We start from the raw sequence: 23,073 nt of genomic DNA on the forward strand, positions 1-23,073 counted from the left end.
TCATACGAAGTCAAGTGATAGAATAAAAAAGCAAAAGATATATATTTATATTGTAGAATGAAATATTAAATAGATGAAGTTAAACAATTACAGAAGAATATCGGTATAATTAATCGAATAACAATATGAGAAATTTCTAAGATATAAGAAATATATTCAAGTATGCTTATACTAGATCGTTACTGTTACTTCACGCAGAACTGCTTGCAGAGCAAAATCTAGAGTAAAGCTTTCCTCAAGTGACAGTAGGGTGAGCTCTAAATCGATTCAAACGACCAATTAACTGATAGAGTTACCCTTCTAATAATTCCTTACATGGCGGCCATTATAATCAAATTAAGGAAGAAGTAGCCTATCTTTGTAATCATTCATTTGGGTGTGTGTGCGCGCGCGCGTGTGTGCTGTCTGCTCTGTATACACACATGTGCTCTATACATACATAGAATGTACCAGAATACAAATAAGTATTAAAATAAAATCTTCTTTTAGATGATACGCAGGAATTGCATATTATCTATTAATACAATTTCTCATAGCTTAGTAGAGCCATTTTCGTGTTAGTGCATTATTCTATGGCAGAATGCTCATTGTAAAAGAATACCGGAAGCTTTAGAACGCACCCATAATTTGTTTTTACAAAGTGTGACGTTGGCATCCCTGTGACAAAAAGTTGGTAGCCTTGTAATCGGCGAATTAATAACAAGATAAGCGAGGCAAAATGGACAAAAGAGGAGAAAATAGTGAGTGTTATTGAAAAGGCTAAATAAAGTATTTGTTACATTGAAATTACTTACTAATGTATCCAACTAGGATTTATTCATACGTAAATCTAAACATCGATCGCGTTCAATTGCGAAACGTAAGTTATTGTACTGCATTCTTTAAAGCTGTTCATTACTTCTGATTTTTACTGTATTTCATATTGATATCTCTTTAATTTGTATAAATTTAATATTGTTTTTTTTTCTTTTTTTGAATTTTTAACTTTCTTCTATTAGCATTTTTTCTGCTGTTAAACATTTTATTAGAATAATTTTGACTCAAAATTTCAGTAATTTATAATGTCGACCTCGCGGACATTGATTACGTGTACTGTAAACAAACACGGACTTTTTAACGAATTTATTAACTTAATTTACTCTCTCCTTCCAAGTGTGGAAACTTCAAAATTAATACTTTCGGCGTAACAATTTCAATAATAGAAGATATTCTTATGAAAAATAATTATACGCGGGCGCATGTATGTTCATTCCATAAACATTTTTCTCACAAATATAGTTTTCACGCTTACGAGCTTTATTTCTACAGATCTCTAATCAAAATGATCAATTTTCATGGTTTGAACAAGTAAGGTATCCGTTCAGACAGTTTCTAAATACGTATGTCGTATTCTCAATATTTCGCTATTATCATGCAATAGATCGAGAAATTACAAACACGCGAAGAAGCCATTGAAAAGATGACGTAATGCGCATGCGCGACGGTCCACAACGTCCTTGCTGCCGCTTAATCCGCCATTCTTAATTATTTCGTGGCACGCGTCGCAACCGAGCATCGTCCTCTCGTTAATTCCAGTCAATCAGAATATTTTATCTAACGTACGCCCTTATTTTATATACCGATCGAATGCCGAAAACGTGATTTTCGCGGATGAATTTCTTAACATCAATTACGCTCAACTGCAAATTGTAAATTATCGTCCTGCCTTCCTTAACCTAACATAACCATATAAGCCATTGTTATTTTCGATTATAGAATGGAAGAAGTACGACGTTCGGATTTTCGTCATCAATTTTACTTATTTACAATGAGAAATGATGTTGGACACACGACAACGACGACTGGTAAGCATTAGTTGAAAAACATTGTTATTTATTATCGTTGTAATCTTTACGTGAACGTTTAGTTATACAAGCGTCAAATCGAAATGATTAATTTTCACAGTTCGGTATAGCAAGATATCCGTTTAGATAGTTTTTAACTTCGTATATCATATTTTTAATGTTCCGATATTTTCATACAAATAGATCGAAACTTTACAAGCACGTGGGGAAGCCATTGGAAAGATGACGTAATATGTATGTACGACGGTCCACATCCTTCTTGCTGCCGCTTACTCCGCCATTCTGAATTATTTCGTGGCGTTTGTCGCAAGCCAGCTTCGTCCTCTCGTTGACTGCAGGTAATTAGAATATTTTATTTAACGTGCGTCATTATTTTATATAGCGATTGAATGCAGAAAACACGATTTGAGCGGATAAAATTTGTTAACGCCGATCGCGCTCAACTGCAAATTGTAAATTATCGTCCTACCTTCCTTAACCTCACATAAACATGTAAACAATCGTTCTTTGCGGTTATACAATAGAAGAGCTACGACTTTCGGATTTTCGTCATGAATTTTACTTATTTACAATAATTAGTGGTATCCGACACACGACGACGACGATTGGTAAGCTTTAGTTGAAAAATATTGTCATTTATCATCGCTGTAATCTTTACGCGAACGTTTAGTCGTGCAGGCGTCAAATCGAAATGATTAATTTTCTCAGTTTAATGTAGCAAAATATCCGTTTAGATAGTTTTTAATTTCGTATATCATATTTTTAATGTTTCGATATTTTCATACAAATAGATCGAAACTACAAGCACGTGTGGAAGCCATTGGAAAGATGACGTAATGCGTATGTACGACGGTCCATAGCTTCCTTCCTGCCGCTTAATCCGCCATTTCGAATTAGTTCCTGGCACGCGTCGCAACCGAACTTCGTCCTCTCGTTAATTGCAGTTAATTAGAATATTTTATCTAACGTACGCTCTAATTTTGTATATCGATCGAACGTCAAAAATGCTATTTCCACGGGTGAATTTATTAACATCGATCACGCTCAACTACGAAATATATTCTACTGCGTTCCTTAACCTAACAACCATACAAGCCATCGTTATTTTCGATGATAGAATGCGAGAGGTACGACGTCTGGATTTTCGTCATCAATTTTACTTATTTACAATAATAAATGGTGTTCGACATATAACGACGACTGGTAAGCATTAGTTGGAAAAGATTATTATTTCTCGTCGCAATAGTCGCTACATGAACGTTTAGTTATACAGGCGTCAAATTGAAACGAATAATTTTTACAGTTTGGTGTAACAAGATATCCGTTTAGATAGTTTTTAACCTCGTATATCATATTTTTAACGTTTCGATATTCTCATACAAATAGATCGAAACAACAAACACGCGGGGAAGCCATTGGAATGATGACGTAACGCGTACGCGCGACGGTCCATAGCTTCCTTCCTGCCGCCTAATCCGCCATTCCAAATCGTTTCGTGACACGCGTCGCAACAGAGCTTCGTCCGTTCGTTAATTGCAGTTAATTAGAATAGTTTATTTAACGTGTACCATTATTTTATATACCGATCGAACGTCGAAAAAGCGATATCCGCGGGTAAATTTATTAACATCGATCACGCTCGACTACGAAATATAACTTATTCTACCGCGTTCCTTAACCTAACAACCGTACAAGCCATCGTTACTTTCGATTATAGAATGGGAGAGGTACGACGTCTGGATTTTCGTCTTCAATTTTACTTATTTACAATGAGAAATGGTGTTGGACACATGACGACGAGTGGTAAGCATTAGTCGAAAAAGGTTCTTATTTATTATCGCTGTAATCCGTACTCGAACATTTTATCAAATCGTAACGATTAATTTTCATTATTTTATGTAGCAAGATATCCGTTTCGATAGTTTTTAGCTTCGTATATCATATTTTTAACGTTTTGATATTTCTATACAAATAGATCGAAACAACAAGCACGTGGGGAAGCCATTGCAAAGCTGACGTAACGCGCATGCGCGACGATACAGCTTCCTTGTTGCCGCTTAATCCGCCATTCTGAATCAGTTCGTGGCACGTGTTCCAACCAAGCTTCGTCCTCTCGTTAATTGCAGGTAATTAAAATATTTTATTTAACGTCCACCATTATTTTATATACCGATCGAATGCCGAAAACGCGATTTTTCCGATAAAATTTGTTAACATCGGTCGCGCCCAACTGCGAATCGTAAATTGTACCGCGTTCCTTAACCTAACATAACCATATAAGCAATCATTATTTACGATCGTACAACGGAAGAGCTACGACGTTCGCATTTTCCTCATCAATTTTACTTATTTACAATAATAAATGGTGTACGACACACAACGACGACTGGTAAGCGTTAGTTGAAAAAGATTATTTTTTATCGTCGCAATAGTCTCTACATGAACGTTTAGTTATAGAGGCGTCAAATTGAAACGAATAATTTTTACAGTTTGGTGTAACAAGATATCCGTTTAGATAGTTTTTAATTTCGTATATCATATTTTTAACGTTTCGATATTCTCATACAAATAGATCGAAACAACAAACACGCGGGGAAGCCATTGGAATGATGACGTAACGCGTACGCGCGACGGTCCATAGCTTCCTTCCTGCCGCTTAATCCGCCATTCTAAATTATCTCGTGCCAAGCGTTGCACTCGAGCTTCGTCCTCTCGTTAATTAGAATTATTAGTTAATTAGAATATTTTATCTAACGTTCACTCAGATTTTATATAGCGACGAATACCAAAAATGCGATTTCCGCGAGTGAATTTATTAATAACAATCACGCTCAATTGCGAAATATAACTTATTCTACTGCGTTCCTTAACCTAACATAATCATCTAAGCCATCGTTCTTTCGATTATAGGATGGAAGAGGTACGATGTTCGGATTATCAATTTTACTTACGTACGATAAGAAGTGATATTCGATACAGGACGACGAGTGGTGCGCAGTAGTTAAAAAATATTGCTATTGTCACTGTAATCTTTTTGGGAACGTTTAGTTAATTCTATATTTACCTTTTCAGGGCGTAGATTCTGCAAATTTGTTCGTCAGCGTTAACAACACAGTGTGGCCCATGTTCCTAGAAAGAAGCAAGATTGATTTGGCTAGAGTTCAACAGAGTAGACGTCTTCCGTTTAAGTTTATACATTCATTCTTCGATTAAGCAGTGTTCTTTCAGCGAAACTTCTTTTAGTAATTTGCCGTCAGAGTATATTTTTTGTTCGATTGTACATTTTTTGGGAAGTGCGTTTTATATACGTGGAATAGTTGATAATTCGGAATTCATTCAAATTGATTAACGTTGATGTAACATTATTTCTTTAATTTTACATTAGTGGATTCTACATGGATTCTTTCAACCTTCATCGTCGTCATGTGATTAATAATCGACATCATCAGGATAGGGAGGAGTTGTGCACGGTCGTCACCGCGCAGTTGAATCTTTCTAGACGCAACCCACTTTTTATCGAGCACTTGTTTATGGTCGAGATTTGTCTCGTACCATTTTCTGTGCATTTACGCTGGTTGCTCTGCCTTCGTCCAGCATTATAAAATAACCGAGGACATTCTACTCTCCTCCTTATTTTTTAGACCTGCTTCAGATGTCGTTAATTGATCTCACGTCGAGGACGATCGATGGGAAAATCTATGTACGCGAACGCGCATAATCTACATTATTTTAACGAGTCGTCGTCCGTCTTGGAATATCACTGCGAAATAAAAATTGTAGACTTTTCATTGATAGTACATGAGAGAACGAATACTGCTTAAATCACGGAGTGGATGTATCATTCGACGGGTCGTTTCCTGATTGCTGTAATGCGGTTGACAGTTCTTTAGCCGTAAGATATTTTTGAATTATTCATACTTTTACTGCAGCTGTATTTCGTTTCGTATTCTACAGTTTATTTTATTGTGGGTTTTTCAGAAAACCGATCTCTTAATTTCATTTTTTTTTTCTTTTTTTCAACCATTAATAGTGCACACCTGCACTCTACTTAGATATGATCTTAGAAGAAATTCTACAAGATATTGTATAGAAATGATCTAGGAGAAATATGTAATTGCATGCAGGCTTATGTACATTTTCCTTAAAAATATAGTTTTCACGCTTAGGAGCTTTATTTTGAGAGATATTAAATTGAAACGATTAATTTTCATAGTATGGAGTAGTCGGATATCAATTTAGATAGTTTTTAAATTCGTATATCATATTTTTAATGTTCCGATATTTTCGTACAAATAGATCGAAATGTTACAAGCACGTGGGGAAGCCATTGCAAAGGTGACGTAATGCGCAAGCGCAGCGGTCCACAGCCTCCTTGCTGCCTCAGAATCCGCCATTTTGAATAATGATTGGCACGTGTTATGACCAAGCTTTTTTCTTGCAGGTAATTAGAATATTTTATCTAACGTACGCTCTAATTTTATGTACCGATCGAATGTCGAAAACGCGATTTCCACAAGTGAATTTATTAACATCGATCACGTTCAATTGCGAAATATAACTTATTCTACTGCGTTCCTTAACCTAACATAATCATCTAAGCCATCGTTCTTTCGATTATAGGATGGAAGAGGTACGATGTTCGGATTATCAATTTTACTTACGTACGATAAGAAGTGATATTCGATACAGGACGACGAGTGGTGCGCAGTAGTTAAAAAATATTGCTATTGTCACTGTAATCTTTTTGGGAACGTTTAGTTAATTCTATATTTACCTTTTTAGGGCGTAGATTCTGTAAATTTGTTCGTCAGCGTTAACAACACAGTGTGGCCCATGTTCCTAGAAAGAAGCAAGATTGATTTGGCTAGAGTTCAACAGAGTAGATGTCTTCCGTTTAAGTTTATACATTCATTCTTCGATTAAGCAGTGTTCTCTCAGCGAAACTTCTTTTAGTAATTTGCCGTCAGAGTATATTTTTTGTTCGATTGTACATTTTTTGGGAAGTGCGTTTTATATACGTGGAATAGTTGATAATTCGGAATTCATTCAAATTGATTAACGTTGATGTAACATTATTTCTTTAATTTTACATTAGTGGATTTTATATGGATTCTTTCAACCTTCATCGTCGTCATGTGATTAATAATCGACATCATCAGGATAGGGAGGAGTTGTGCACGGTCGTCACCGCGCAGTTGAATCTTTCTAGACGCAACCCACTTTTTATCGAGCACTTGTTTATGGTCGAGATTTGTCTCGTACCATTTTCTGTGCATTTACGCTGGTTGCTCTGCCTTCGTCCAGCATTATAAAATAACCGAGGACATTCTACTCTCCTCCTTATTTTTTAGACCTGCTTCAGATGTCGTTAATTGATCTCACGTCGAGGACGATCGATGGGAAAATCTATGTACGCGAACGCGCTTAATCTACATTATTTTAACGAGTCGTCGTCCGTCTTGGAATATCGCTGCAAAATAAAAATTGTAGACTTTTCGTTGATAGTAAATGACAGAACGAATACTGCTTAAATCACGGAGTGGATGTATCATTCGACGGATCGTTTCCTGATTGCTGTAATGCGGTTGACAGTTCTTTAGCCGTAAGATATTTTTGAATTATTCATACTTTTACTGCAGCTGTATTTCGTTTTGTATTCTACAGTTTATTTTATTGTGGGTTTCTCAGAAAACCGATCTTCTTGATTTCATTCTTTTTTTTTTTCTTTTTTTCTTTTTTTCGACCATTAATAGTGCAGACCTGCGTTCTACTTAGATATGATCTTAGAAGAAATTCTACAAGATATTATATAGAAATGATCTAGGAGAAATATGTAATTGCATGCAGGCTTATGTTCATTTTCCTTAAAAATATAGTTTTCACGCTTAGGAGCTTTATTTTGAGAGATATTAAATTGAAAAATTTATATCATATTTTTAATATTCCGATATTTTCGTACAAATGGATCGAAATGTTACAAGCACGTGGGGAAGCCATTGCAAAGGTGACGTAATGCGCAAGTGCGGCGGTCCACAGCTCCCTTGCTGCCTCAGAATCCACCATTTTGAATAATTATTGGCACGTGTTACGACCAAGCTTTTTTCTCTCGTTGATTGCAGGTAATTGGAATATTTTATTTAACGTACACTCCTATGTTATATACCGCTAGAATATCGAAAACAATTTTCGCTGGTAAATTTATTAACATCGATCACGCTCAATTACGAAATATAACATATTTTACTACGTTCCTTAACGTAACATAACCATCTAAGTCATCGTTACTTTCAATTATAGAATGGAAGAGGTAAGACGTCCAGATTTTCGTCATCAATTTTACTTATTTACAATAATAAATGGTGTTCGACACACAACGACTGGTAAGCGTTAGTTGAAAAAAATAGTTATTTATTGTCACTATAATATTTTCGAGAACGTTTACTTAATTCTATATCTACTTTTTCAGGATGTAGACGTGATTTCTTTCGTTATTGTTGACATTACATCGTGGCTAGTTTTCTTAAAAATAAGCAAGATGAATTTAGTTACATTCGAACAGAATTGACATCTTGACAGTACGAACGCTACTTAAATCGTGGAAGGAAGCGTTCCTTGATCTAACAACCAGCTAAGGAATCATTATTTTCGATGATAGAAAGAAAGAAGTATGAAGTTCAAAATTTTCGTCATCAGTTTTACTTATCTATGATAAGCAATGGTATTGGACACAGGACGACAACTGATAAGCAATAGTTGACATATATTATTATTTATTTTCACGTTACCCTTTACGATAACGTTTAGCTAATTCTACATTTATTTTTTCAGGGTATAGGCATTGCGATTTCGTCCGTTATTGTTAACAATGCATCGTGGCCCGTGTTCCTTGAAATAAGCATGGTGAATTTAGTTACAGTCGAACAGAATTGACATCTGTTTACACATTCATTCTTCGATTAAACAGTGTTCTATTAACGATACTTTTACATCGGAGTATATTTTTCTTCCGATTACATTTTTCATTTAATATACATCGAGTAGCTGATAATTCAAAGTTTATTCAAGTTGGATAACGTTATCGTAACTTCATTCCTTTAATCGATGAAAAAATCTATGTAAGCGAACGCGTCTTAAATAACACTATTTCAACGAATCATATGGTCTCTCTTGAAATATCGCTGCGAAATAGAAACGATAGGCTTTTCGTCGATAGTATACGACAGAACGAACACTGCTTAAATCGAAATATATGTGTTAATTGGGTCGTGGATTCCCGGATAGCAGTTCCGAAGTATCACGCTCGTTAGAGCAAGATGGTTCTTTATTCTCTTGTCTGATGAGGAATACTTAACATTTTGATATTTTTATTATAACACTATTTTTATTAATTTTGTTAATTTTTTTTTTTTTTTCTTTTAGGAAGCCTATGTTGTAATTTCGTTCTACTGTTTGGATACGGATAAAAGAACAATTCAACGCTCTAGTTGGAAATGGTCTTCGTAAAATTGCGACTCACGGTTAGCATTGTTTAATGATATTTTAGTATTTTTTATCGCCATGTACTTTATTATAGGTTTCAATACTGCATTTTTATTATTTTCCTAAAATAGGAAAGCCTCCTTCCTCTAGGATCTATCATGAATATGAAGATGAGAGAGGAAAGGAAAGGAGCCAGGAAGATGCGATGGAAGCAATAACGAAGGATGGAATCTTGAAGAATCTTCCATTGGGTTAAAATCAGCAAGAAAACAACGCTTCCTTCATTTTACCGAACCGAAAGAAGACTCGCCTCTCCTTCGTGCGTATTGCTTCTTTAAATCTGCTTAAGCTCCAACGTTCTACGTAATTCTCGGCGATTTTGCGCACCCCTAAGCGTTTCTGCGTGACACCCTAAGCGATCCTGCGATACCCTGAGCATTTCTGCGATACCCTGAGCGTTTCTGCGACACCCCGAGCGTTTCTGCGACACCCCGAGCGTTTCTGCGACACCCCGAGCGTTTCTGCGACACCCCGAGCGTTTCTGCGACACCCCGAGCGTTTCTGCGACACCCCGAGCGTTTCTGCGACACCCCGAGCGTTTCTGCGACACCCCGAGCGTTTCTGCGACACCCCGAGCGTTTCTGCGACACCCCGAGCGTTTCTGCGACACCCCGAGCGTTTCTGCGACACCCCGAGCGTTTCTGCGACACCCCGAGCGTTTCTGCGACACCCCGAGCGTTTCTGCGACACCCCGAGCGTTTCTGCGACACCCCGAGCGTTTCTGCGACACCCCGAGCGTTTCTGCGACACCCCGAGCGTTTCTGCGACACCCCGAGCGTTTCTGCGATACTACCTTGAGCGTACCTTGGATACCCTAAGCGATCTTGCATGATACCCTGAGCGTTTCTGCGACACCCTCAGCGTACCTGCGCAATCCCTAACGTCGTATTCTGTTCAATTCTCAGCGTTTTGCGTAACCACCAGCATTTCAAACGATTCCCCTGCTTTAGTCTTGCGCATAATTGCGATGTTTTACGAAAAATTACAAGATAGAAACAAATTTGTTAGAATCATTGTTATAATATTGTTGGAGTTTATAGAGCGTTGAAAAAATGAAACTTCAATTGGAAGGTAGTACATCAGTTGATTTTTTCTTTCCGGAATGTTAACATAAAATTGTTTTATACTTCACAAGATATTACGTGCGGTGCAACGTTTAAGCGGTTGTATTATTGTTTAAATCTTATTTTATATCGACCAATCGTATATTATAGATTCTTTAAATAATTGTAAAGTGATAGAAAGCATACATAAACTTGGGTGCGTTAAGAAAACTATTATTTAAGTATAATTTTATATCGAACAAACGTATATTGTAAACCGTTTAAATAATTGTATAGTGATAAAAAGCGTATATAAACAATGGTGCGTTGAGAAAAATATTTAAATATAATTTTAACTCGAGTAAACGTATAGTATAGAATGTTCAAATAATTAGTTAAACTAATAGAAAGTATACATAAATTCTGATGCGTTGAGAGAATTATCGTTTAATTATAATTTTATACCGAACAAACGTATATTGTAAAATTGTTTAAATAATTGTAAAGTGATAGAAAGCATACATAAATTTGATGCATTAAGAGAATTTTAGACCACCGTTGGGCGTATCGAAAACCGTCGTCCAGTATTTATCCGTAACAACAAACATCTTTTTAGACAATTCTTAGGATATCGCGTGACCCCAGCTTCGCGAATAATTGAAATGCTCATATACTAAAAAAGAAAAAAATATTATTTTTATCATTGTAATAAGAAAGCGTCGAAAAAAAGGAAGGCAGTATGTAAGCAGATTTCTGTTCTGCGAAACGTTCGATTAAAATTATTTTCTACGTACTACGAGCGGTATAAAGCTTGAGCGGCGGGGTTGTATTCTGTAAATATTAGTTTGATACTACCGAGCGTATATATGTAGCGTACATTGCTTAAATGATTGTAAAACGACAAAAAATAAAAATGATCTAGGTTTAGCGCGGTTCAACGCGGTCCAACGCGTGTACCGGAAATTTTAGGGCATGGTAGAGCGTTTCAACTACCGTGAATCCATTCGTGCGTAATTAAGCGTGTTGCGTAATTCCGAAGAGATTGGCGTAACCCTTAGAAATATTGCGTAAACCCCTAACCCTTATTTAGGTAAATTCTCTGGCTCTGCTAGACGCAACGCAGCGATTTCGCCCACTACGTGGTTTGGCGTAAGTATCCATTTGGCAAGGTATGGTTTTTTTACACGTAAGTCCTATCGATTTTTCGCAACGTCCGACGTGGACACCCAGAGTTTTGTCTTTTTCAGGTTATCTGCAACCTCGGAGTTATTCATTTACCTACATACTATCGAGATTACTGAAGCGATGGTATTTTTTTTTGCATAATGTTAAGGGCATTGCGTCGTTTGAACGAATGCGCGTAATCAGTAGTTTCTTTTTTTTTGTATGAAGCCCACCGTATCTATATAATCCTTACAAATTTTGTGTAAACCTTTGCGTGTATTCAGCCGAACTTCTGTGGTCCAACTTCGGTGTAATCCAGACGCGACCCAACGATTTGCAGTAAGTATTTTTCTCACTTAAATGCCTTTATGTTCGTTCCGTAATTCTACGCGTGTTGCGTAAATTGCATAGTATCTGCAACCCGCAGCTCATTTTCCTAGGTACCAGCGAAGTTATTTAAACTGCGGCCTTTTTTTTTTTCATAGTTCGGGATATTTTCGTTTTATCCGAAGAATCCGCGTTTTTATATAGCCTAACGTCTCTGTGTAAACCGTGGCGTGTATTTAGCTTCATTTTAGCGTGTCTACTTAACTCTAACGTTTCCACATTATCACTTGGTTATCGACCGTATTTTTTTTTTTAACGTGATCTCTATTCGTCGCGTAATTCTTCGCGTATATAGTAATTTGGAGGGTATTTAGAGCCCTAGCTTATTTTCCATGATACTGGATGGGTTACCTACCCGACAGAATATTTGCATAGTCCCAGGGGTACTTCCGATGAATCGTTGCAATGTCCAACTTCTTTACAACGCCAAGCGATTTTGCGAAACCTTTGCACGATTTGAAAGCCCTAGTGTAACGTAGCGTAACGTATTTTTACATAACGATCCCGAGATTTGTCGAAAGTACTTCTTTTTTCTTTTTTCATAATGGTTGTCGGAGGTTTTTCTTTTTGACATTCTTAACAGCTGCGTTATTCGTAGAATACTCTAAGCAGCTTATTTTCGTAGATACTAGCTAGGTTATTGAAACGACAGCATTTTTTCTTTTTTTCTTTTTTATAATTCGTAGGGCACTCGTTAGATCCGACGAATCTGCGTAAATACTAGGATTTTACTCGTAGATGACCGTGTACTTTCATGTGTATCTGCAACTATCAGCTTATTAATCGAAGATATTACCGAGGTTATATGATCGACTGCATTTATTTTGCGTAATCTGTGGGGCACTCGCGTTATTTCCGAAGAATCTGCGTAAATACTAGGGTTTTCAGGAAATGCAGCGTTTCTGTGTAATCCTTGTAGATTTGGCGTCGGTAATAGGGCGTATTTAGGTAGCCTCCGAGAGTGCGGCGTAATCCGATTGTTTCCGCGTTACCACCCTGTGATTTCGCGTAAGTACTTGCATTTATACGTAATACTTGTGTAAATTCCTGTCGGTTTTCGATAACTCGTGGATGACCGTGTAGTTCCCGTGTATTTACAACTGTCGGCTTATTAATCGAAGATATTACCGAGGTTATATGATCGACTGCATTTTTTTTTGCATAATCTGTGGGGCACTCGCGTTATTTCCGACGAATCTGCGTAAATACTAGGGTTTTCAGGAAATGCAGCGTTTCTGTGTAATCCTTGGAGATTTGGCGTCGGTAATAGGGCGTATTTAGGTAGCCTCCGAGAATGCGGCGTAATCCGATTGTTTCCGCGTTACCACCCTGTGATTTCGCGTAAGTACTTGCATTTATACGTAATACTTGTGTAAATTCCTGTCGGTTTTCGATAACTCGTGGATGACCGTGTAGTTCCCGTGTATTTACAACTGTCGGCTTATTAATCGAAGATATTACCGAGGTTATATGATCGACTGCATTTTTTTTTGCATAATCTGTGGGGCACTCGCATTATTTCCGAAGAATCTGCGTAAATACTAGGGTTTTCAGGAAATGCAGCGTTTCTGTGTAATCCTTGTAGATTTGGCGTCGGTAATAGGGCGTATTTAGGTGGCCTCCGAGAATGCGGCGTAATCCGATTGTTTCCGCATTACCATCCTGTGATTTCGCGTAAGTACTTGCCTTTCTACGTAATACTTGTGTAAATTCCTGTCGGTTTTCGATAACTCGTGGATGACGGTGTAGTTCCCGTGTATTTACAACTGTCGGCTTATTAATCGAAGATATTACCGAGGTTATATGATCGACTGCATTTTTTTTTTGCATAATCTGTGGGGCACTCGCGTTATTTCCGAAGAATCTGCGTAAATACTAGGGTTTTCAGGAAATGCAGCGTTTCTGTGTAATCCTTGCAGATTTGGCGTCGGTAATAGGGCGTATTTAGGTGGCCTCCGAGAATGCGGCGTAATCCGATTGTTTCCGCATTACCATCCTGTGATTTCGCGTAAGTACTTGCCTTTCTACGTAATACTTGTGTAAATTCCTGTCGGTTTTCGATAACTCGTGGATGACGGTGTAGTTCCCGTGTATTTACAACTGTCGGCTTATTAATCGAAGATATTACCGAGGTTATATGATCGACTGCATTTTTTTTTTTTTGCATAATCTGTGGGGCACGCGTTATTTCCGACGAATCTGCGTAAATACTAGGGTTTTCAGGAAATGCAGCGTTTCTGTGTAATCCTTGTAGATTTGGCGTCGGTAATAGGGCGTATTTAGGTGGCCTCCGAGAATGCGGCGTAATCCGATTGTTTCCGCGTTACCACCCTGTGATTTCGCGTAAGTACTTGCATTTATACGTAACACTTGTGAAAATTCCTGTCGGTTTTTCGATAACTCGTAGATGACCGTGTAGTTCCCGTGTATTTACAACTGTCGGCTTATTAATCGAAGATATTACCGAGGTTATATGATCGACTGCATTTTTTTTGCATAATCTGTGGGGCACTCCCGTTATTTCCGACGAATCTGCGTAAATACTAGGGTTTTCAGGAAATTCAGCGTTTCTGTGTAATCCTTGTAGATTTGGCGTCGGTAATAGGGCGTATTTAGGTGGCCTCCGAGAATGCGGCGTAATCCGATTGTTTCCGCATTACCACCCTGTGATTTCGCGTAAGTACTTGCCTTTGTACGTAATACTTGTGTAAATTCCTGTCGGTTTTCGATAACTCGTAGATGACCGTGTAGTTCCCGTGTATTTACAACTGTCGGCTTATTAATCGAAGATATTACCGAGGTTATTTAATCGAATGCATTTTTTTTGCATAATCCGCGGGGCACTCGTTATATCCGACGAATTTGCGTAACTACTAGCATTTTCATAAAGTCCGGCATTTCTGCGTAACCTACAGATTTTACAAAAATCTAAGTACGCAAGCTACAGCGTGGGACATAACCCCACTGTTTTCGCTTTACCATCCGGTGATTAGAAGTATTTGTCCGTTTTCTTTTTAGGTAATCCCTCGGTTTTTCAATAGTTCCTAACGTACCGACGTAGTTCCTAGGTTTATCAGCAATACCCAGGTTATTTTCTTAGATACTAGCGAGGTTACTTAAACGACATTTTTGGCCTCCGAGCTTTCTCCGTAATCTCATTTTTTTCCGCATAACCATCTCGTGATTTCGCTCAAGTATATTGTTTTTCCGTAATGGATGTCGATTTTTCCTAACTCCTAGATGACCGTGTAATTTCCAGGATATCTGTAACGATCAGCTTATTAATTCTAGATATTAACGAGGTTATTTAGTCGATAGCATTTTTGAATAGTCCCTGAGGCGGTTGCATTATTTACGTAGACTATACGAACTACCAGCATCTTTATAAAGCTCATCGTTTCTGGGTAACCCTTACAGATTTTGGCTTATCCGACTGGCGATTTGAAGTAAGTATTTGTGCTTTATTTTTTATTTTTATGTAATATCTGTCTTCAATAATTACTAATATACCGACGTAATTTCTAGGTTATCCGTAGTACCCATCTTATTTCCCTAGATTCTAGAGAGGTTACTTAAACGACAACATCGTTGCATAATCCCAGGGGCATATTCGTTATTTCCTACGAATCAAGTAACGACCAGCGTCTTCATAAAGTGCAGCATTTCTGTATATCCTCATAGATTTGTCGTCAATCCTAGAACGTATTTAGGTGGCCTCCGAGCGTCAGGCGTAACGTCATAGTGTCCGCATAAGCGAATAAATTTGTTTTTACCTAACGCTTGTCAAAATGCTTGTCAATTTTGCATAATTCCTAGATGTCCGTGTAATTTCCACGGTATCTTCATCCACCAACTTACTAATCCTAGATATTAACGTAGTTATTTAATAAACAGCAATTAGCATAGTCCGTGGGGCGTTTGCGTTATTATCGAAAAATCGGCGTAACCACCAGCATTTCCATAAAGCTCGTTTCTATGTAACCCTTACAAATTTTGCAAAAATTCTAGTACGTATTATGGTGGTTTACAGTGGTTCGACGTAATTCCACAGTAATCGCATAAAAACCATTCAGTGATATGAAGTAATTATTTTTCTTATGTTCCTCTCTCTTAGGTAATCGATTGGTTTTTCCTGTTTATCTGTAATGCCCAGCTTATTTTTCTAAATATTACGTAGAATCGATAAATGACAACATATTTGCATAATCCCAGGGGCACCGCCATATGGGTGTGAACGTAAGTGTGTACGTACGAATGAGAGCGTAGAGTGCCTCTACCGGCCATTTTCTAAAACAGGTAGCAGGCCTCCGTAATTTCCGTGTAATCACTCTCAGACTGATTTTAGTGTCTAATATTTGTTTCATTTTATTTTATACTATTTGCCTGATTTTATTGTATAATATTTGTCTCATTTTAATATATACTATTTGTTTAATTTTATTGCATGATATTTGTGTGATTTTATTATATAATATTAAACAGAGGAGAAACTATAAGTAAACATCAGAATTTGAATGTTTGTGATTGATCATTTATACGACGCCTTTGAATAATCGTCTAAAAAGAAAACGGTTACATCAAGCTTGCGTCTTTATTGAATAAGAGACACGACTGAGCTTCGATGACATTCCGCCTGCAGTACGTCTGATTTGCGTTCAGTATTCTATCAGACTTCCTTCTGTTTCATGTTAAATTATGCGGCATAAGCTGTGGAAAGATTGTAAAAGAGACGTATAAGAACTGTATGAGAGTTGTGCAAAAGTTGTGTGAGATGTGCAAAATGTGTGTAAAAGTTGTGTGAGACTTACGTAAAAGGTGCGTAAAACTTGTGAGAAAATTCTGTAAAAGTTGTAGAAAAAGTATTGTCTGAAGGTTGTGTCTGAGGTTGTGTCTGAGGTTGTGTCTGAAGGTTGTGTTTGAAGGTTGGGTCTGAGGTTGTGTCTGCAGGTTGTGTCTGAAGGTAGTGTCTGAAGGTTGGGTCTGAGGTTGCGTCTGAAGGTTGTGTCCGAAGGTTGCGTCCGAAGGTTGGGTCTGAGGTTGTGTCTGAAGGTAGTGTCTGAAGGTTGGGTCTGAGGTTGCGTCTGAAGGTTGTGTCCGAAGGTTGCGTCCGAAGGTTGTGTCCGAGGTTGCGTCTGAAGGTTGCGTCCGAAGGTTGCGTCCGAAGGTTGTGTCCGAGGTTGCGTCTGAAGGTTGTGTCTGAAGGTTGTGTCTGAAGGTTGTGTCCGAGGTTGCGTCTGAAGGTTGTGTCTGAAGGTTGTGTCCGAGGTTATGTCTGAAGGTTGTGTCTGAAAGTTGTGTCTGAAGGTTGTGTCCGAGGTTGTGTCTGAAAGTTGTGTCTGAAGGTTGTGTCCGAGGTTGTGTCCGAGGTTGTGTCTGGGTTGCGTCTGGGTTGCGTCTGGGTTGCGTCTGGGTTGCGTCTGGGTTGCGTCTGGGTTGCGTCTGGGTTGCGTCTGGGTTGCGTCTGGGTTGCGTCTGGGTTGCGTCTGGGTTGCGTCTGGGTTGCGTCTGGGTTGCGTCTGGGTTGCGTCTGGGTTGCGTCTGGGTTGCGTCTGGGTTGCGTCTGGGTTGCGTCTGGGTTGCGTCTGGGTTGCGTCTGGGTTGCGTCTGGGTTGCGTCTGGGTTGCGTCTGGGTTGCGTCTGGGTTGCGTCTGGGTTGCGTCTGGGTTGCGTCTGGGTTGCGTCTGGGTTGCGTCTGGGTTGCGTCTGGGTTGCGTCTGGGTTGCGTCTGGGTTGCGTCTGGGTTGCGTCTGGGTTGCGTCTGGGTTGCGTCTGGGTTGCGTCTGGGTTGCGTCTGGGTTGCGTCTGGGTTGCGTCTGGGTTGCGTCTGGGTTGCGTCTGGGTTGCGTCTGGGTTGCGTCTGGGTTGCGTCTGGGTTGCGTCTGGGTTGCGTCTGGGTTGCGTCTGGGTTGCGTCTGGGTTGCGTCTGGGTTGCGTCTGGGTTGCGTCTGGGTTGCGTCTGGGTTGCGTCTGGGTTGCGTCTGGGTTGCGTCTGGGTTGCGTCTGGGTTGCGTCTGGGTTGCGTCTGGGTTGCGTCTGGGTTGCGTCTGGGTTGCGTCTGGGTTGCGTCTGGGTTGCGTCTGGGTTGCGTCTGGGTTGCGTCTGGGTTGCGTCTGGGTTGCGTCTGGGTTGCGTCTGGGTTGCGTCTGGGTTGCGTCTGGGTTGCGTCTGGGTTGCGTCTGGGTTGCGTCTGGGTTGCGTCTGGGTTGCGTCTGGGTTGCGTCTGGGTTGCGTCTGGGTTGCGTCTGGGTTGCGTCTGGGTTGCGTCTGGGTTGCGTCTGGGTTGCGTCTGGGTTGCGTCTGGGTTGCGTCTGGGTTGCGTCTGGGTTGCGTCTGGGTTGCGTCTGGGTTGCGTCTGGGTTGCGTCTGGGTTGCGTCTGGGTTGCGTCTGGGTTGCGTCTGGGTTGCGTCTGGGTTGCGTCTGGGTTGCGTCTGGGTTGCGTCTGGGTTGCGTCTGGGTTGCGTCTGGGTTGCGTCTGGGTTGCGTCTGGGTTGCGTCTGGGGTGCGTCTGGGTTGCGTCTGGGTTGCGTCTGGGTTGCGTCTGGGTTGCGTCTGGGTTGCGTCTGGGTTGCGTCTGGGTTGCGTCTGGGTTGCGTCTGGGTTGCGTCTGGGTTGCGTCTGGGTTGCGTCTGGGTTGCGTCTGGGTTGCGTCTGGGTTGCGTCTGGGTTGCGTCTGGGTTGCGTCTGGGTTGCGTCTGGGTTGCGTCTGGGTTGCGTCTGGGTTGCGTCTGGGTTGCGTCTGGGTTGCGTCTGGGTTGCGTCTGGGTTGCGTCTGGGTTGCGTCTGGGTTGCGTCTGGGTTGCGTCTGGGTTGCGTCTGGGTTGCGTCTGGGTTGCGTCTGGGTTGCGTCTGGGTTGCGTCTGGGTTGCGTCTGGGTTGCGTCTGGGTTGCGTCTGGGTTGCGTCTGGGTTGCGTCTGGGTTGCGTCTGGGTTGCGTCTGGGTTGCGTCTGGGTTGCGTCTGGGTTGCGTCTGGGTTGCGTCTGGGTTGCGTCTGGGTTGCGTCTGGGTTGCGTCTGGGTTGCGTCTGGGTTGCGTCTGGGTTGCGTCTGGGTTGCGTCTGGGTTGCGTCTGGGTTGCGTCTGGGTTGCGTCTGGGTTGCGTCTGGGTTGCGTCTGGGTTGCGTCTGGGTTGCGTCTGGGTTGCGTCTGGGTTGCGTCTGGGTTGCGTCTGGGTTGCGTCTGGGTTGCGTCTGGGTTGCGTCTGGGTTGCGTCTGGGTTGCGTCTGGGTTGCGTCTGGGTTGCGTCTGGGTTGCGTCTGGGTTGCGTCTGGGTTGCGTCTGGGTTGCGTCTGGGTTGCGTCTGGGTTGCGTCTGGGTTGCGTCTGGGTTGCGTCTGGGTTGCGTCTGGGTTGCGTCTGGGTTGCGTCTGGGTTGCGTCTGGGTTGCGTCTGGGTTGCGTCTGGGTTGCGTCTGGGTTGCGTCTGGGTTGCGTCTGGGTTGCGTCTGGGTTGCGTCTGGGTTGCGTCTGGGTTGCGTCTGGGTTGCGTCTGGGTTGCGTCTGGGTTGCGTCTGGGTTGCGTCTGGGTTGCGTCTGGGTTGCGTCTGGGTTGCGTCTGGGTTGCGTCTGGGTTGCGTCTGGGTTGCGTCTGGGTTGCGTCTGGGTTGCGTCTGGGTTGCGTCTGGGTTGCGTCTGGGTTGCGTCTGGGTTGCGTCTGGGTTGCGTCTGGGTTGCGTCTGGGTTGCGTCTGGGTTGCGTCTGGGTTGCGTCTGGGTTGCGTCTGGGTTGCGTCTGGGTTGCGTCTGGGTTGCGTCTGGGTTGCGTCTGGGTTGCGTCTGGGTTGCGTCTGGGTTGCGTCTGGGTTGCGTCTGGGTTGCGTCTGGGTTGCGTCTGGGTTGCGTCTGGGTTGCGTCTGGGTTGCGTCTGGGTTGCGTCTGGGTTGCGTCTGGGTTGCGTCTGGGTTGCGTCTGGGTTGCGTCTGGGTTGCGTCTGGGTTGCGTCTGGGTTGCGTCTGGGTTGCGTCTGGGGTGCGTCTGGGTTGCGTCTGGGTTGCGTCTGGGTTGCGTCTGGGTTGCGTCTGGGTTGCGTCTGGGTTGCGTCTGGGTTGCGTCTGGGTTGCGTCTGGGTTGCGTCTGGGTTGCGTCTGGGTTGCGTCTGGGTTGCGTCTGGGTTGCGTCTGGGTTGCGTCTGGGTTGCGTCTGGGTTGCGTCTGGGTTGCGTCTGGGTTGCGTCTGGGTTGCGTCTGGGTTGCGTCTGGGTTGCGTCTGGGTTGCGTCTGGGTTGCGTCTGGGTTGCGTCTGGGTTGCGTCTGGGTTGCGTCTGGGTTGCGTCTGGGTTGCGTCTGGGTTGCGTCTGGGTTGCGTCTGGGTTGCGTCTGGGTTGCGTCTGGGTTGCGTCTGGGTTGCGTCTGGGTTGCGTCTGGGTTGCGTCTGGGTTGCGTCTGGGTTGCGTCTGGGTTGCGTCTGGGTTGCGTCTGGGTTGCGTCTGGGTTGCGTCTGGGTTGCGTCTGGGTTGCGTCTGGGTTGCGTCTGGGTTGCGTCTGGGTTGCGTCTGGGTTGCGTCTGGGTTGCGTCTGGGTTGCGTCTGGGTTGCGTCTGGGTTGCGTCTGGGTTGCGTCTGGGTTGCGTCTGGGTTGCGTCTGGGTTGCGTCTGGGTTGCGTCTGGGTTGCGTCTGGGTTGCGTCTGGGTTGCGTCTGGGTTGCGTCTGGGTTGCGTCTGGGTTGCGTCTGGGTTGCGTCTGGGTTGCGTCTGGGTTGCGTCTGGGTTGCGTCTGGGTTGCGTCTGGGTTGCGTCTGGGTTGCGTCTGGGTTGCGTCTGGGTTGCGTCTGGGTTGCGTCTGGGTTGCGTCTGGGTTGCGTCTGGGTTGCGTCTGGGTTGCGTCTGGGTTGCGTCTGGGTTGCGTCTGGGTTGCGTCTGGGTTGCGTCTGGGTTGCGTCTGGGTTGCGTCTGGGTTGCGTCTGGGTTGCGTCTGGGTTGCGTCTGGGTTGCGTCTGGGTTGCGTCTGGGTTGCGTCTGGGTTGCGTCTGGGTTGCGTCTGGGTTGCGTCTGGGTTGCGTCTGGGTTGCGTCTGGGTTGCGTCTGGGTTGCGTCTGGGTTGCGTCTGGGTTGCGTCTGGGTTGCGTCTGGGTTGCGTCTGGGTTGCGTCTGGGTTGCGTCTGGGTTGCGTCTGGGTTGCGTCTGGGTTGCGTCTGGGTTGCGTCTGGGTTGCGTCTGGGTTGCGTCTGGGTTGCGTCTGGGTTGCGTCTGGGTTGCGTCTGGGTTGCGTCTGGGTTGCGTCTGGGTTGCGTCTGGGTTGCGTCTGGGTTGCGTCTGGGTTGCGTCTGGGTTGCGTCTGGGTTGCGTCTGGGTTGCGTCTGGGTTGCGTCTGGGTTGCGTCTGGGTTGCGTCTGGGTTGCGTCTGGGTTGCGTCTGGGTTGCGTCTGGGTTGCGTCTGGGTTGCGTCTGGGTTGCGTCTGGGTTGCGTCTGGGTTGCGTCTGGGTTGCGTCTGGGTTGCGTCTGGGTTGCGTCTGGGTTGCGTCTGGGTTGCGTCTGGGTTGCGTCTGGGTTGCGTCTGGGTTGCGTCTGGGTTGCGTCTGGGTTGCGTCTGGGTTGCGTCTGGGTTGCGTCTGGGTTGCGTCTGGGTTGCGTCTGGGTTGCGTCTGGGTTGCGTCTGGGTTGCGTCTGGGTTGCGTCTGGGTTGCGTCTGGGTTGCGTCTGGGTTGCGTCTGGGTTGCGTCTGGGTTGCGTCTGGGTTGCGTCTGGGTTGCGTCTGGGTTGCGTCTGGGTTGCGTCTGGGTTGCGTCTGGGTTGCGTCTGGGTTGCGTCTGGGTTGCGTCTGGGTTGCGTCTGGGTTGCGTCTGGGTTGCGTCTGGGTTGCGTCTGGGTTGCGTCTGGGTTGCGTCTGGGTTGCGTCTGGGTTGCGTCTGGGTTGCGTCTGGGTTGCGTCTGGGTTGCGTCTGGGTTGCGTCTGGGTTGCGTCTGGGTTGCGTCTGGGTTGCGTCTGGGTTGCGTCTGGGTTGCGTCTGGGTTGCGTCTGGGTTGCGTCTGGGTTGCGTCTGGGTTGCGTCTGGGTTGCGTCTGGGTTGCGTCTGGGTTGCGTCTGGGTTGCGTCTGGGTTGCGTCTGGGTTGCGTCTGGGTTGCGTCTGGGTTGCGTCTGGGTTGCGTCTGGGTTGCGTCTGGGTTGCGTCTGGGTTGCGTCTGGGTTGCGTCTGGGTTGCGTCTGGGTTGCGTCTGGGTTGCGTCTGGGTTGCGTCTGGGTTGCGTCTGGGTTGCGTCTGGGTTGCGTCTGGGTTGCGTCTGGGTTGCGTCTGGGTTGCGTCTGGGTTGCGTCTGGGTTGCGTCTGGGTTGCGTCTGGGTTGCGTCTGGGTTGCGTCTGGGTTGCGTCTGGGTTGCGTCTGGGTTGCGTCTGGGTTGCGTCTGGGTTGCGTCTGGGTTGCGTCTGGGTTGCGTCTGGGTTGCGTCTGGGTTGCGTCTGGGTTGCGTCTGGGTTGCGTCTGGGTTGCGTCTGGGTTGCGTCTGGGTTGCGTCTGGGTTGCGTCTGGGTTGCGTCTGGGTTGCGTCTGGGTTGCGTCTGGGTTGCGTCTGGGTTGCGTCTGGGTTGCGTCTGGGTTGCGTCTGTGTTGCGTCTGGGTTGCGTCTGGGTTGCGTCTGGGTTGCGTCTGGGTTGCGTCTGGGTTGCGTCTGGGTTGCGTCTGGGTTGCGTCTGGGTTGCGTCTGGGTTGCGTCTGGGTTGCGTCTGGGTTGCGTCTGGGTTGCGTCTGGGTTGCGTCTGGGTTGCGTCTGGGTTGCGTCTGGGTTGCGTCTGGGTTGCGTCTGGGTTGCGTCTGGGTTGCGTCTGGGTTGCGTCTGGGTTGCGTCTGGGTTGCGTCTGGGTTGCGTCTGGGTTGCGTCTGGGTTGCGTCTGGGTTGCGTCTGGGTTGCGTCTGGGTTGCGTCTGGGTTGCGTCTGGGTTGCGTCTGGGTTGCGTCTGGGTTGCGTCTGGGTTGCGTCTGGGTTGCGTCTGGGTTGCGTCTGGGTTGCGTCTGGGTTGCGTCTGGGTTGCGTCTGGGTTGCGTCTGGGTTGCGTCTGGGTTGCGTCTGGGTTGCGTCTGGGTTGCGTCTGGGTTGCGTCTGGGTTGCGTCTGGGTTGCGTCTGGGTTGCGTCTGGGTTGCGTCTGGGTTGCGTCTGGGTTGCGTCTG

At 44.2% G+C, this 23,073-nt stretch overlaps 1 long non-coding RNA gene across 21 annotated transcripts; it reads left to right on the forward strand.

Annotated features, from left to right (window-relative positions):
• Positions 1–406: 406 nt before the first annotated feature.
• LOC127072381 (uncharacterized) lies at positions 407–17,143 on the forward strand. 21 transcript variants are annotated; one of them, XR_007785370.1, is made up of 16 exons: positions 409–859; positions 1,756–1,844; positions 2,028–2,182; positions 2,636–2,684; positions 3,562–3,647; positions 3,820–3,970; positions 4,917–5,736; positions 6,141–6,285; positions 6,465–6,544; positions 6,627–7,446; positions 7,826–7,963; positions 8,142–8,224; positions 8,311–9,361; positions 9,455–11,929; positions 15,395–16,988; positions 17,129–17,143. It is a non-coding gene; the product is annotated as an uncharacterized LOC127072381 (long non-coding RNA). The 21 variants fall into 21 exon arrangements; XR_007785363.1 differs by lacking the exon at positions 2,636–2,684 and adding an exon at positions 4,755–4,834; XR_007785366.1 differs by lacking the exon at positions 2,636–2,684 and having other exon boundaries at positions 409–740; positions 811–859.
• Positions 17,144–23,073: the final 5,930 nt, after the last annotated feature.

Source organism: Vespula vulgaris, chromosome 25, assembly GCF_905475345.1.
Source record: "Vespula vulgaris chromosome 25, iyVesVulg1.1, whole genome shotgun sequence".
Classification (NCBI taxonomy): Eukaryota; Metazoa; Arthropoda; class Insecta; order Hymenoptera; family Vespidae; genus Vespula; species Vespula vulgaris.